This window comes from Engystomops pustulosus, unplaced genomic scaffold, assembly GCF_040894005.1.
Source record: "Engystomops pustulosus unplaced genomic scaffold, aEngPut4.maternal MAT_SCAFFOLD_85, whole genome shotgun sequence".
In the NCBI taxonomy this organism is placed as follows: Eukaryota; Metazoa; Chordata; class Amphibia; order Anura; family Leptodactylidae; genus Engystomops; species Engystomops pustulosus.
The window spans coordinates 45208-57761 of record NW_027284972.1 but is presented as its reverse complement, the minus strand read 5'-3'; the positions used below and the strand labels follow the sequence as shown (position 1 = coordinate 57761).

The 12554-nt window shown below is 48.7% G+C and overlaps 1 protein-coding gene across 1 annotated transcript in view; it reads left to right on the top strand.

Moving 5' to 3' along the window:
- The window catches only part of LOC140106894 (uncharacterized), an 83776-nt gene that overhangs the window by 52408 nt on the left and 18814 nt on the right, over positions 1 to 12554 (top strand). The gene's annotated exons all lie outside the window — the stretch shown is intronic.

Here is a 12554-nt window from a genome sequence, read left to right as displayed (position 1 = left end):
CAGTGATATTATACAGGAGGAGGGGACAGGTAGCAGTGATATTATACAGGAGGAGGGGACAGGTAGCGGTGATATTATACAGGAGGAGGAGACAGACGGCAGTGATATTATACAGGAGGAGGAGACAGACAGCAGTGATATTATACAGGAGGAGGAGACAGACGGCAGTGATATTATACAGGAGGAGGAGACAGGTATCAGTGATATTATACAGGAGGAGGGGGCAGACAGCAGTGATATTATACAGGAAGAGGGGACAGGTAGCAGTGATATTATACATGAGGAGGAGACAGGTATCAGTGATATTATACAGGAGGAGGGGACAGACAGCAGTGATATTATACAGGAGGAGGGGACAGGTAGCAGTGATATTATACAGGAGGAGGGGACATGTAGCAGTGATATTATACAGGAGGAGGGGACAGGTAGCAGTGATATTATACAGGAGGAGGAGACAGACGGCAGTGATATTATACAGGAGGAGGAGACAGACGGCAGTGATATTATACAGGAGGAGGAGACAGGTAGCAGTGATATTATACAGGAGGAGAAGACAGACAGCAGTGATATTATACAGGAGGAGGGGCCAGGTAGCGGTGATATTATACAGGAGGAGGGGACAGGTAGCAGTGATATTATACAGGAGGAGGGGACAGGTAGCAGTGATATTATACAGGAGGAGGGGACAGGTAGCGGTGATATTATACAGGAGGAGGGGACAGACGGCGGTGATATAATACAGGAGGAGGAGACAGGTAGCAGTGATATTATACAGGAGCTGGAGACAGACGGCAGTGATATTATACAGGAGGAGGAGACAGGTAGCAGTGATATTATACAGGAGGAGGAGGAGGAGACAGACGGCAGTGATATTATACAGGAGGAGGGGACAGGTAGCGGTGATATTATACAGGAGGAGGAGACAGGTAGCAGTGATATTATACAGGAGGAGGAGGAGGAGGAGACAGACGGCAGTGATATTATACAGGAGGAGGGGACATGTAGCAGTGATATTATACAGGAGGAGGGGACAGGTAGCAGTGATATTATACAGGAGGAGGAGACAGACGGCAGTGATATTATACAGGAGGAGGAGACAGACGGCAGTGATATTATACAGGAGGAGGAGACAGGTAGCAGTGATATTATACAGGAGGAGAAGACAGACAGCAGTGATATTATACAGGAGGAGGGGACAGGTAGCGGTGATATTATACAGGAGGAGGAGACAGACGGCAGTGATATTATACAGGAGGAGGAGACAGACAGCAGTGATATTATACAGGAGGAGGAGACAGACGGCAGTGATATTATACAGGAGGAGGAGACAGGTATCAGTGATATTATACAGGAGGAGGGGGCAGACAGCAGTGATATTATACAGGAAGAGGGGACAGGTAGCAGTGATATTATACATGAGGAGGAGACAGGTATCAGTGATATTATACAGGAGGAGGGGACAGACAGCAGTGATATTATACAGGAGGAGGGGACAGGTAGCAGTGATATTATACAGGAGGAGGGGACATGTAGCAGTGATATTATACAGGAGGAGGGGACAGGTAGCAGTGATATTATACAGGAGGAGGAGGAGGAGACAGACGGCAGTGATATTATACAGGAGGAGGGGACAGGTAGCAGTGATATTATACAGGAGGAGGGGACAGGTAGCAGTGATATTATACAGGAGGAGGGGACAGGTAGCGGTGATATTATACAGGAGGAGGAGACAGACGGCAGTGATATTATACAGGAGGAGGAGACAGACAGCAGTGATATTATACAGGAGGAGGAGACAGACGGCAGTGATATTATACAGGAGGAGGAGACAGGTATCAGTGATATTATACAGGAGGAGGGGGCAGACAGCAGTGATATTATACAGGAAGAGGGGACAGGTAGCAGTGATATTATACATGAGGAGGAGACAGGTATCAGTGATATTATACAGGAGGAGGGGACAGACAGCAGTGATATTATACAGGAGGAGGGGACAGGTAGCAGTGATATTATACAGGAGGAGGGGACATGTAGCAGTGATATTATACAGGAGGAGGGGACAGGTAGCAGTGATATTATACAGGAGGAGGAGACAGACGGCAGTGATATTATACAGGAGGAGGAGACAGACGGCAGTGATATTATACAGGAGGAGGAGACAGGTAGCAGTGATATTATACAGGAGGAGAAGACAGACAGCAGTGATATTATACAGGAGGAGGGGCCAGGTAGCGGTGATATTATACAGGAGGAGGGGACAGGTAGCAGTGATATTATACAGGAGGAGGGGACAGGTAGCAGTGATATTATACAGGAGGAGGGGCCAGGTAGCGGTGATATTATACAGGAGGAGGGGACAGGTAGCAGTGATATTATACAGGAGGAGGGGACAGGTAGCAGTGATATTATACAGGAGGAGGAGACAGACGGCAGTGATATTATACAGGAGGAGGGGACAGACGGCAGTGATATTATACAGGAGGAGGAGACAGGTAGCAGTGATATTATACAGGAGGAGGGGACAGGTAGCGGTGATATTATACAGGAGGAGGGGACAGACGGCAGTGATATTATACAGGAGGAGGAGACAGGTAGCAGTGATATTATACAGGAGGAGGAGACAGACGGCAATGATATTATACAGGAGGAGGAGACAGACAGCAGTGATATTATACAGGAGGAGGGGACAGGCAGCAGTGATATTATACAGCAGGAGGGGCCAGGTAGCGGTGATATTATACAGGAGGAGGGGACAGGTAGCAGTGATATTATACAGGAGGAGGGGACAGGTAGCAGTGATATTATACAGGAGGAGGAGACAGACGGCAGTGATATTATACAGGAGGAGGGGACAGACGGCAGTGATACTATACAGGAGGAGGAGACAGACGGCAGAGATATTATACAGGAGGAGGAGACAGACGGCAGAGATATTATACAGGAGGAGGAGACAGACGGCAGTGATATTATACAGGAGGAGGAGACAGACGGCAGTGATATTACACAGGAGGAGGGGACAGGTAGCAGTGATATTATACAGGAGGAGGGGACAGGTAGCGGTGATATTATACAGGAGGAGGAGACAGACGGCAGTGATATTACACAGGAGGAGGGGACAGGTAGCGGTGATATTATACAGGAGGAGGGGACAGGTAGCAGTGATATTATACAGGAGGAGGAGACAGGTAGCAGTGATATTATACAGGAGGAGGGGACAGGTAGCGGTGATATTATACAGGGGGAGGGGACAGGTAGCAGTGATATTATACAGGAGGAGGGGACAGGTAGCAGTGATATTATACAGGAGGAGGAGACAGGTAGCAGTGATATTATACAGGAGGAGGAGACAGACAGCAGTGATATTATACAGGAGGAGGAGACAGGTATCAGTGATATTATACAGGAGGAGGAGACAGGTATCAGTGATATTATACAGGAGGAGGGGACAGACAGCAGTGATATTATACAGGAGGAGGGGACAGGTAGCAGTGATATTATACAGGAGGAGGGGACAGGTAGCAGTGATATTATACAGGAGGAGGGGCCAGGTAGCTGTGATATTATACAGGAGGAGGGGACAGGTAGCAGTGATATTATACAGGGGGAGGGGACAGGTATCAGTGATATTATACAGGAGGAGGGGACAGACAGCAGTGATATTATACAGGAGGAGGGGACAGACGGCAGTGATATTATACAGGAGGAGGGGACAGGTAGCAGTGATATTATACAGGAGGAGGGGCCAGGTAGCGGTGATATTATACAGGAGGAGGAGACAGGTAGCAGTGATATTATACAGGAGGAGGAGGAGGAGACAGACGGCAGTGATATTATACAGGAGGAGGGGACAGGTAGCGGTGATATTATACAGGAGGAGGAGACAGGTAGCAGTGATATTATACAGGAGGAGGAGGAGGAGGAGACAGACGGCAGTGATATTATACAGGAGGAGGGGACAGGTAGCAGTGATATTATACAGGAGGAGGGGACAGGTAGCAGTGATATTATACAGGAGGAGGAGACAGGTAGCGGTGATATTATACAGGAGGAGGGGACAGACAGCAGTGATATTATACAGGAGGAGGGGACAGACAGCAGTGATATTATACAGGAGGAGGGGACAGACAGCAGTGATATTATACAGGAGGAGGGGACAGGTAGCAGTGATATTATACAGGAGGAGGGGACAGGTAGCAGTGATATTATACAGAAGGAGGAGACAGGTAGCAGTGATATTATACAGGAGGAGGAGACAGACGGCAATGATATTATACAGGAGGAGGAGGAGGGGACAGGTAGCAGTGATATTATACAGGAGGAGGAGGAGGAGACAGACGGCAGTGATATTATACAGGAGGAGGGGACAGGTAGCAGTGATATTATACAGGAGGAGGGGACAGGTAGCAGTGATATTATACAGGAGGAGGGGACAGGTAGCAGTGATATTATACAGGAGGAGGAGACAGGTAGCAGTGATATTATACAGGAGGAGGAGACAGACGGCAGTGATATTATACAGGAGGAGGGGACAGACGGCAGTGATATTATACAGGAGGAGGAGACAGACGGCAGAGATATTATACAGGAGGAGGAGACAGACGGCAGAGATATTATACAGGAGGAGGAGACAGACGGCAGTGATATTATACAGGAGGAGGAGACAGACGGCAGTGATATTATACAGGAGGAGGGGACAGGTAGCAGTGATATTATACAGGAGGAGGAGACAGACGGCAGTGATATTATACAGGAGGAGGAGACAGACAGCGGTGATATTATACAGGAGGAGGAGACAGGTAGCAGTGATATTATACAGGAGGAGGAGGAGGAGAAGACAGACGGCAGTGATATTATACAGGAGGAGGGGACAGGTAGCAGTGATATTATACAGGAGGAGGGGACAGACAGCAGTGATATTATACAGGAGGAGGGGACAGGTAGCGGTGATGTTATACAGGAGGAGGAGACAGGTAGCGGTGATATTATACAGGAGGAGGGGACAGGTAGCAGTGATATTATACAGGAGGAGGAGACAGGTAGCGGTGATATTATACAGGAGGAGGGGACAGGTAGCAGTGATGTTATAGAGGAGGAGGAGACAGGTAGCAGTGATATTATACAGGAGGAGGAGACAGGCGGTGATATTATACAGGAGGAGGAGACAGGTAGCAGTGATATTATACAGGAGGAGGAGGAGGAGACAGACGGCAGTGATATTATACAGGAGGAGGGGACAGGTAGCAGTGATATTATACAGGAGGAGGGGACAGGTAGCAGTGATATTATACAGGAGGAGGAGACAGGTAGAGGTGATATTATACAGGAGGAGAAGACAGGTAGCGGTGATATTATACAGGAGGAGGAGACAGGTAGCAGTGATATTATACAGGAGGAGGAGGAGGAGACAGACGGCAGTGATATTATACAGGAGGAGGGGACACGTAGCGGTGATATTATACAGGAGGAGGAGACAGGTAGCAGTGATATTATACAGGAGGAGGAGGAGGAGGAGACAGACGGCAGTGATATTATACAGGAGGAGGAGACAGGTAGCAGTGATATTATACAGGAGGAGGAGGAGGAGACAGACGGCAGTGATATTATACAGGAGGAGGGGACAGGTAGCAGTGATATTATACAGGAGGGGACAGGTAGCGGTGATATTATACAGGGGGAGGGGACAGGTAGCAGTGATATTATACAGGAGGAGGAGACAGACGGCAGTGATATTATACAGGAGGAGGAGACAGACAGCGGTGATATTATACAGGAGGAGGGGACAGGTAGCGGTGATATTATACAGGAGGAGGAGACAGACGGCAGTGATATTATACAGGAGAAGGAGACAGACAGCAGTGATATTATACAGGAGGAGGGGACAGACGGCAGTGATATTATACAGGAGGAGGGGACAGACAGCAGCGATATTACACAGGGGGAGGGGACAGGTAGCGGTGATATTATACAGGAGGAGGGGACAGGTAGCAGTGATATTATACAGGAGGAGGGGACAGACAGCAGTGATATTATACAGGAGGAGGGGACAGACAGCAGTGATATTACACAGGGGGGAGAGGACAGGTAGCAGTGATATTATACAGGAGGAGGGGACAGGTAGCAGTGATATTATACAGGAGGAGGGGACAGACAGCAGCGATATTACACAGGGGGAGGGGACAGGTAGCGGTGATATTATACAGGAGGAGGGGGCAGACAGCAGTGATATTACACAGGGGGAGGGGACAGGTAGCGGTGATATTATACAGGAGGAGGGGACAGACAGCAGCGATATTACACAGGGGGAGGGGACAGGTAGCGGTGATATTATACAGGAGGAGGGGGCAGACAGCAGTGATATTATACAGGAGGAGGAGACAGGTAGCGGTGATATTATACAGGGGGAGGGGACAGGTATCAGTGATATTATACAGGAGGAGGGGACATGTAGCAGTGATATTATACAGGAGGAGGGGACAGGTAGCAGTGATATTATACAGGAGGAGGAGACAGACGGCAGTGATATTATACAGGAGGAGGAGACAGACGGCAGTGATATTATACAGGAGGAGGAGACAGGTAGCAGTGATATTATACAGGAGGAGAAGACAGACAGCAGTGATATTATACAGGAGGAGGGGCCAGGTAGCGGTGATATTATACAGGAGGAGGGGACAGGTAGCAGTGATATTATACAGGAGGAGGGGACAGGTAGCAGTGATATTATACAGGAGGAGGGGACAGGTAGCGGTGATATTATACAGGAGGAGGGGACAGACGGCGGTGATATAATACAGGAGGAGGAGACAGGTAGCAGTGATATTATACAGGAGCTGGAGACAGACGGCAGTGATATTATACAGGAGGAGGAGACAGGTAGCAGTGATATTATACAGGAGGAGGAGGAGGAGACAGACGGCAGTGATATTATACAGGAGGAGGGGACAGGTAGCGGTGATATTATACAGGAGGAGGAGACAGGTAGCAGTGATATTATACAGGAGGAGGAGGAGGAGGAGACAGACGGCAGTGATATTATACAGGAGGAGGGGACATGTAGCAGTGATATTATACAGGAGGAGGGGACAGGTAGCAGTGATATTATACAGGAGGAGGAGACAGACGGCAGTGATATTATACAGGAGGAGGAGACAGACGGCAGTGATATTATACAGGAGGAGGAGACAGGTAGCAGTGATATTATACAGGAGGAGAAGACAGACAGCAGTGATATTATACAGGAGGAGGGGACAGGTAGCGGTGATATTATACAGGAGGAGGAGACAGACGGCAGTGATATTATACAGGAGGAGGAGACAGACAGCAGTGATATTATACAGGAGGAGGAGACAGACGGCAGTGATATTATACAGGAGGAGGAGACAGGTATCAGTGATATTATACAGGAGGAGGGGGCAGACAGCAGTGATATTATACAGGAAGAGGGGACAGGTAGCAGTGATATTATACATGAGGAGGAGACAGGTATCAGTGATATTATACAGGAGGAGGGGACAGACAGCAGTGATATTATACAGGAGGAGGGGACAGGTAGCAGTGATATTATACAGGAGGAGGGGACATGTAGCAGTGATATTATACAGGAGGAGGGGACAGGTAGCAGTGATATTATACAGGAGGAGGAGGAGGAGACAGACGGCAGTGATATTATACAGGAGGAGGGGACAGGTAGCAGTGATATTATACAGGAGGAGGGGACAGGTAGCAGTGATATTATACAGGAGGAGGGGACAGGTAGCGGTGATATTATACAGGAGGAGGAGACAGACGGCAGTGATATTATACAGGAGGAGGAGACAGACAGCAGTGATATTATACAGGAGGAGGAGACAGACGGCAGTGATATTATACAGGAGGAGGAGACAGGTATCAGTGATATTATACAGGAGGAGGGGGCAGACAGCAGTGATATTATACAGGAAGAGGGGACAGGTAGCAGTGATATTATACATGAGGAGGAGACAGGTATCAGTGATATTATACAGGAGGAGGGGACAGACAGCAGTGATATTATACAGGAGGAGGGGACAGGTAGCAGTGATATTATACAGGAGGAGGGGACATGTAGCAGTGATATTATACAGGAGGAGGGGACAGGTAGCAGTGATATTATACAGGAGGAGGAGACAGACGGCAGTGATATTATACAGGAGGAGGAGACAGACGGCAGTGATATTATACAGGAGGAGGAGACAGGTAGCAGTGATATTATACAGGAGGAGAAGACAGACAGCAGTGATATTATACAGGAGGAGGGGCCAGGTAGCGGTGATATTATACAGGAGGAGGGGACAGGTAGCAGTGATATTATACAGGAGGAGGGGACAGGTAGCAGTGATATTATACAGGAGGAGGGGCCAGGTAGCGGTGATATTATACAGGAGGAGGGGACAGGTAGCAGTGATATTATACAGGAGGAGGGGACAGGTAGCAGTGATATTATACAGGAGGAGGAGACAGACGGCAGTGATATTATACAGGAGGAGGGGACAGACGGCAGTGATATTATACAGGAGGAGGAGACAGGTAGCAGTGATATTATACAGGAGGAGGGGACAGGTAGCGGTGATATTATACAGGAGGAGGGGACAGACGGCAGTGATATTATACAGGAGGAGGAGACAGGTAGCAGTGATATTATACAGGAGGAGGAGACAGACGGCAATGATATTATACAGGAGGAGGAGACAGACAGCAGTGATATTATACAGGAGGAGGGGACAGGCAGCAGTGATATTATACAGCAGGAGGGGCCAGGTAGCGGTGATATTATACAGGAGGAGGGGACAGGTAGCAGTGATATTATACAGGAGGAGGGGACAGGTAGCAGTGATATTATACAGGAGGAGGAGACAGACGGCAGTGATATTATACAGGAGGAGGGGACAGACGGCAGTGATACTATACAGGAGGAGGAGACAGACGGCAGAGATATTATACAGGAGGAGGAGACAGACGGCAGAGATATTATACAGGAGGAGGAGACAGACGGCAGTGATATTATACAGGAGGAGGAGACAGACGGCAGTGATATTACACAGGAGGAGGGGACAGGTAGCAGTGATATTATACAGGAGGAGGGGACAGGTAGCGGTGATATTATACAGGAGGAGGAGACAGACGGCAGTGATATTACACAGGAGGAGGGGACAGGTAGCGGTGATATTATACAGGAGGAGGGGACAGGTAGCAGTGATATTATACAGGAGGAGGAGACAGGTAGCAGTGATATTATACAGGAGGAGGGGACAGGTAGCGGTGATATTATACAGGGGGAGGGGACAGGTAGCAGTGATATTATACAGGAGGAGGGGACAGGTAGCAGTGATATTATACAGGAGGAGGAGACAGGTAGCAGTGATATTATACAGGAGGAGGAGACAGACAGCAGTGATATTATACAGGAGGAGGAGACAGGTATCAGTGATATTATACAGGAGGAGGAGACAGGTATCAGTGATATTATACAGGAGGAGGGGACAGACAGCAGTGATATTATACAGGAGGAGGGGACAGGTAGCAGTGATATTATACAGGAGGAGGGGACAGGTAGCAGTGATATTATACAGGAGGAGGGGCCAGGTAGCTGTGATATTATACAGGAGGAGGGGACAGGTAGCAGTGATATTATACAGGGGGAGGGGACAGGTATCAGTGATATTATACAGGAGGAGGGGACAGACAGCAGTGATATTATACAGGAGGAGGGGACAGACGGCAGTGATATTATACAGGAGGAGGGGACAGGTAGCAGTGATATTATACAGGAGGAGGGGCCAGGTAGCGGTGATATTATACAGGAGGAGGAGACAGGTAGCAGTGATATTATACAGGAGGAGGAGGAGGAGACAGACGGCAGTGATATTATACAGGAGGAGGGGACAGGTAGCGGTGATATTATACAGGAGGAGGAGACAGGTAGCAGTGATATTATACAGGAGGAGGAGGAGGAGGAGACAGACGGCAGTGATATTATACAGGAGGAGGGGACAGGTAGCAGTGATATTATACAGGAGGAGGGGACAGGTAGCAGTGATATTATACAGGAGGAGGAGACAGGTAGCGGTGATATTATACAGGAGGAGGGGACAGACAGCAGTGATATTATACAGGAGGAGGGGACAGACAGCAGTGATATTATACAGGAGGAGGGGACAGACAGCAGTGATATTATACAGGAGGAGGGGACAGGTAGCAGTGATATTATACAGGAGGAGGGGACAGGTAGCAGTGATATTATACAGAAGGAGGAGACAGGTAGCAGTGATATTATACAGGAGGAGGAGACAGACGGCAATGATATTATACAGGAGGAGGAGGAGGGGACAGGTAGCAGTGATATTATACAGGAGGAGGAGGAGGAGACAGACGGCAGTGATATTATACAGGAGGAGGGGACAGGTAGCAGTGATATTATACAGGAGGAGGGGACAGGTAGCAGTGATATTATACAGGAGGAGGGGACAGGTAGCAGTGATATTATACAGGAGGAGGAGACAGGTAGCAGTGATATTATACAGGAGGAGGAGACAGACGGCAGTGATATTATACAGGAGGAGGGGACAGACGGCAGTGATATTATACAGGAGGAGGAGACAGACGGCAGAGATATTATACAGGAGGAGGAGACAGACGGCAGAGATATTATACAGGAGGAGGAGACAGACGGCAGTGATATTATACAGGAGGAGGAGACAGACGGCAGTGATATTATACAGGAGGAGGGGACAGGTAGCAGTGATATTATACAGGAGGAGGAGACAGACGGCAGTGATATTATACAGGAGGAGGAGACAGACAGCGGTGATATTATACAGGAGGAGGAGACAGGTAGCAGTGATATTATACAGGAGGAGGAGGAGGAGAAGACAGACGGCAGTGATATTATACAGGAGGAGGGGACAGGTAGCAGTGATATTATACAGGAGGAGGGGACAGACAGCAGTGATATTATACAGGAGGAGGGGACAGGTAGCGGTGATGTTATACAGGAGGAGGAGACAGGTAGCGGTGATATTATACAGGAGGAGGGGACAGGTAGCAGTGATATTATACAGGAGGAGGAGACAGGTAGCGGTGATATTATACAGGAGGAGGGGACAGGTAGCAGTGATGTTATAGAGGAGGAGGAGACAGGTAGCAGTGATATTATACAGGAGGAGGAGACAGGCGGTGATATTATACAGGAGGAGGAGACAGGTAGCAGTGATATTATACAGGAGGAGGAGGAGGAGACAGACGGCAGTGATATTATACAGGAGGAGGGGACAGGTAGCAGTGATATTATACAGGAGGAGGGGACAGGTAGCAGTGATATTATACAGGAGGAGGAGACAGGTAGAGGTGATATTATACAGGAGGAGAAGACAGGTAGCGGTGATATTATACAGGAGGAGGAGACAGGTAGCAGTGATATTATACAGGAGGAGGAGGAGGAGACAGACGGCAGTGATATTATACAGGAGGAGGGGACACGTAGCGGTGATATTATACAGGAGGAGGAGACAGGTAGCAGTGATATTATACAGGAGGAGGAGGAGGAGGAGACAGACGGCAGTGATATTATACAGGAGGAGGAGACAGGTAGCAGTGATATTATACAGGAGGAGGAGGAGGAGACAGACGGCAGTGATATTATACAGGAGGAGGGGACAGGTAGCAGTGATATTATACAGGAGGGGACAGGTAGCGGTGATATTATACAGGGGGAGGGGACAGGTAGCAGTGATATTATACAGGAGGAGGAGACAGACGGCAGTGATATTATACAGGAGGAGGAGACAGACAGCGGTGATATTATACAGGAGGAGGGGACAGGTAGCGGTGATATTATACAGGAGGAGGAGACAGACGGCAGTGATATTATACAGGAGAAGGAGACAGACAGCAGTGATATTATACAGGAGGAGGGGACAGACGGCAGTGATATTATACAGGAGGAGGGGACAGACAGCAGCGATATTACACAGGGGGAGGGGACAGGTAGCGGTGATATTATACAGGAGGAGGGGACAGGTAGCAGTGATATTATACAGGAGGAGGGGACAGACAGCAGTGATATTATACAGGAGGAGGGGACAGACAGCAGTGATATTACACAGGGGGGAGAGGACAGGTAGCAGTGATATTATACAGGAGGAGGGGACAGGTAGCAGTGATATTATACAGGAGGAGGGGACAGACAGCAGCGATATTACACAGGGGGAGGGGACAGGTAGCGGTGATATTATACAGGAGGAGGGGGCAGACAGCAGTGATATTACACAGGGGGAGGGGACAGGTAGCGGTGATATTATACAGGAGGAGGGGACAGACAGCAGCGATATTACACAGGGGGAGGGGACAGGTAGCGGTGATATTATACAGGAGGAGGGGGCAGACAGCAGTGATATTATACAGGAGGAGGAGACAGGTAGCGGTGATATTATACAGGGGGAGGGGACAGGTATCAGTGATATTATACAGGAGGAGGGGACAGACGGCAGTGATATTATACAGGAGGAGGGGACAGGTATCAGTGATATTATACAGGAGGA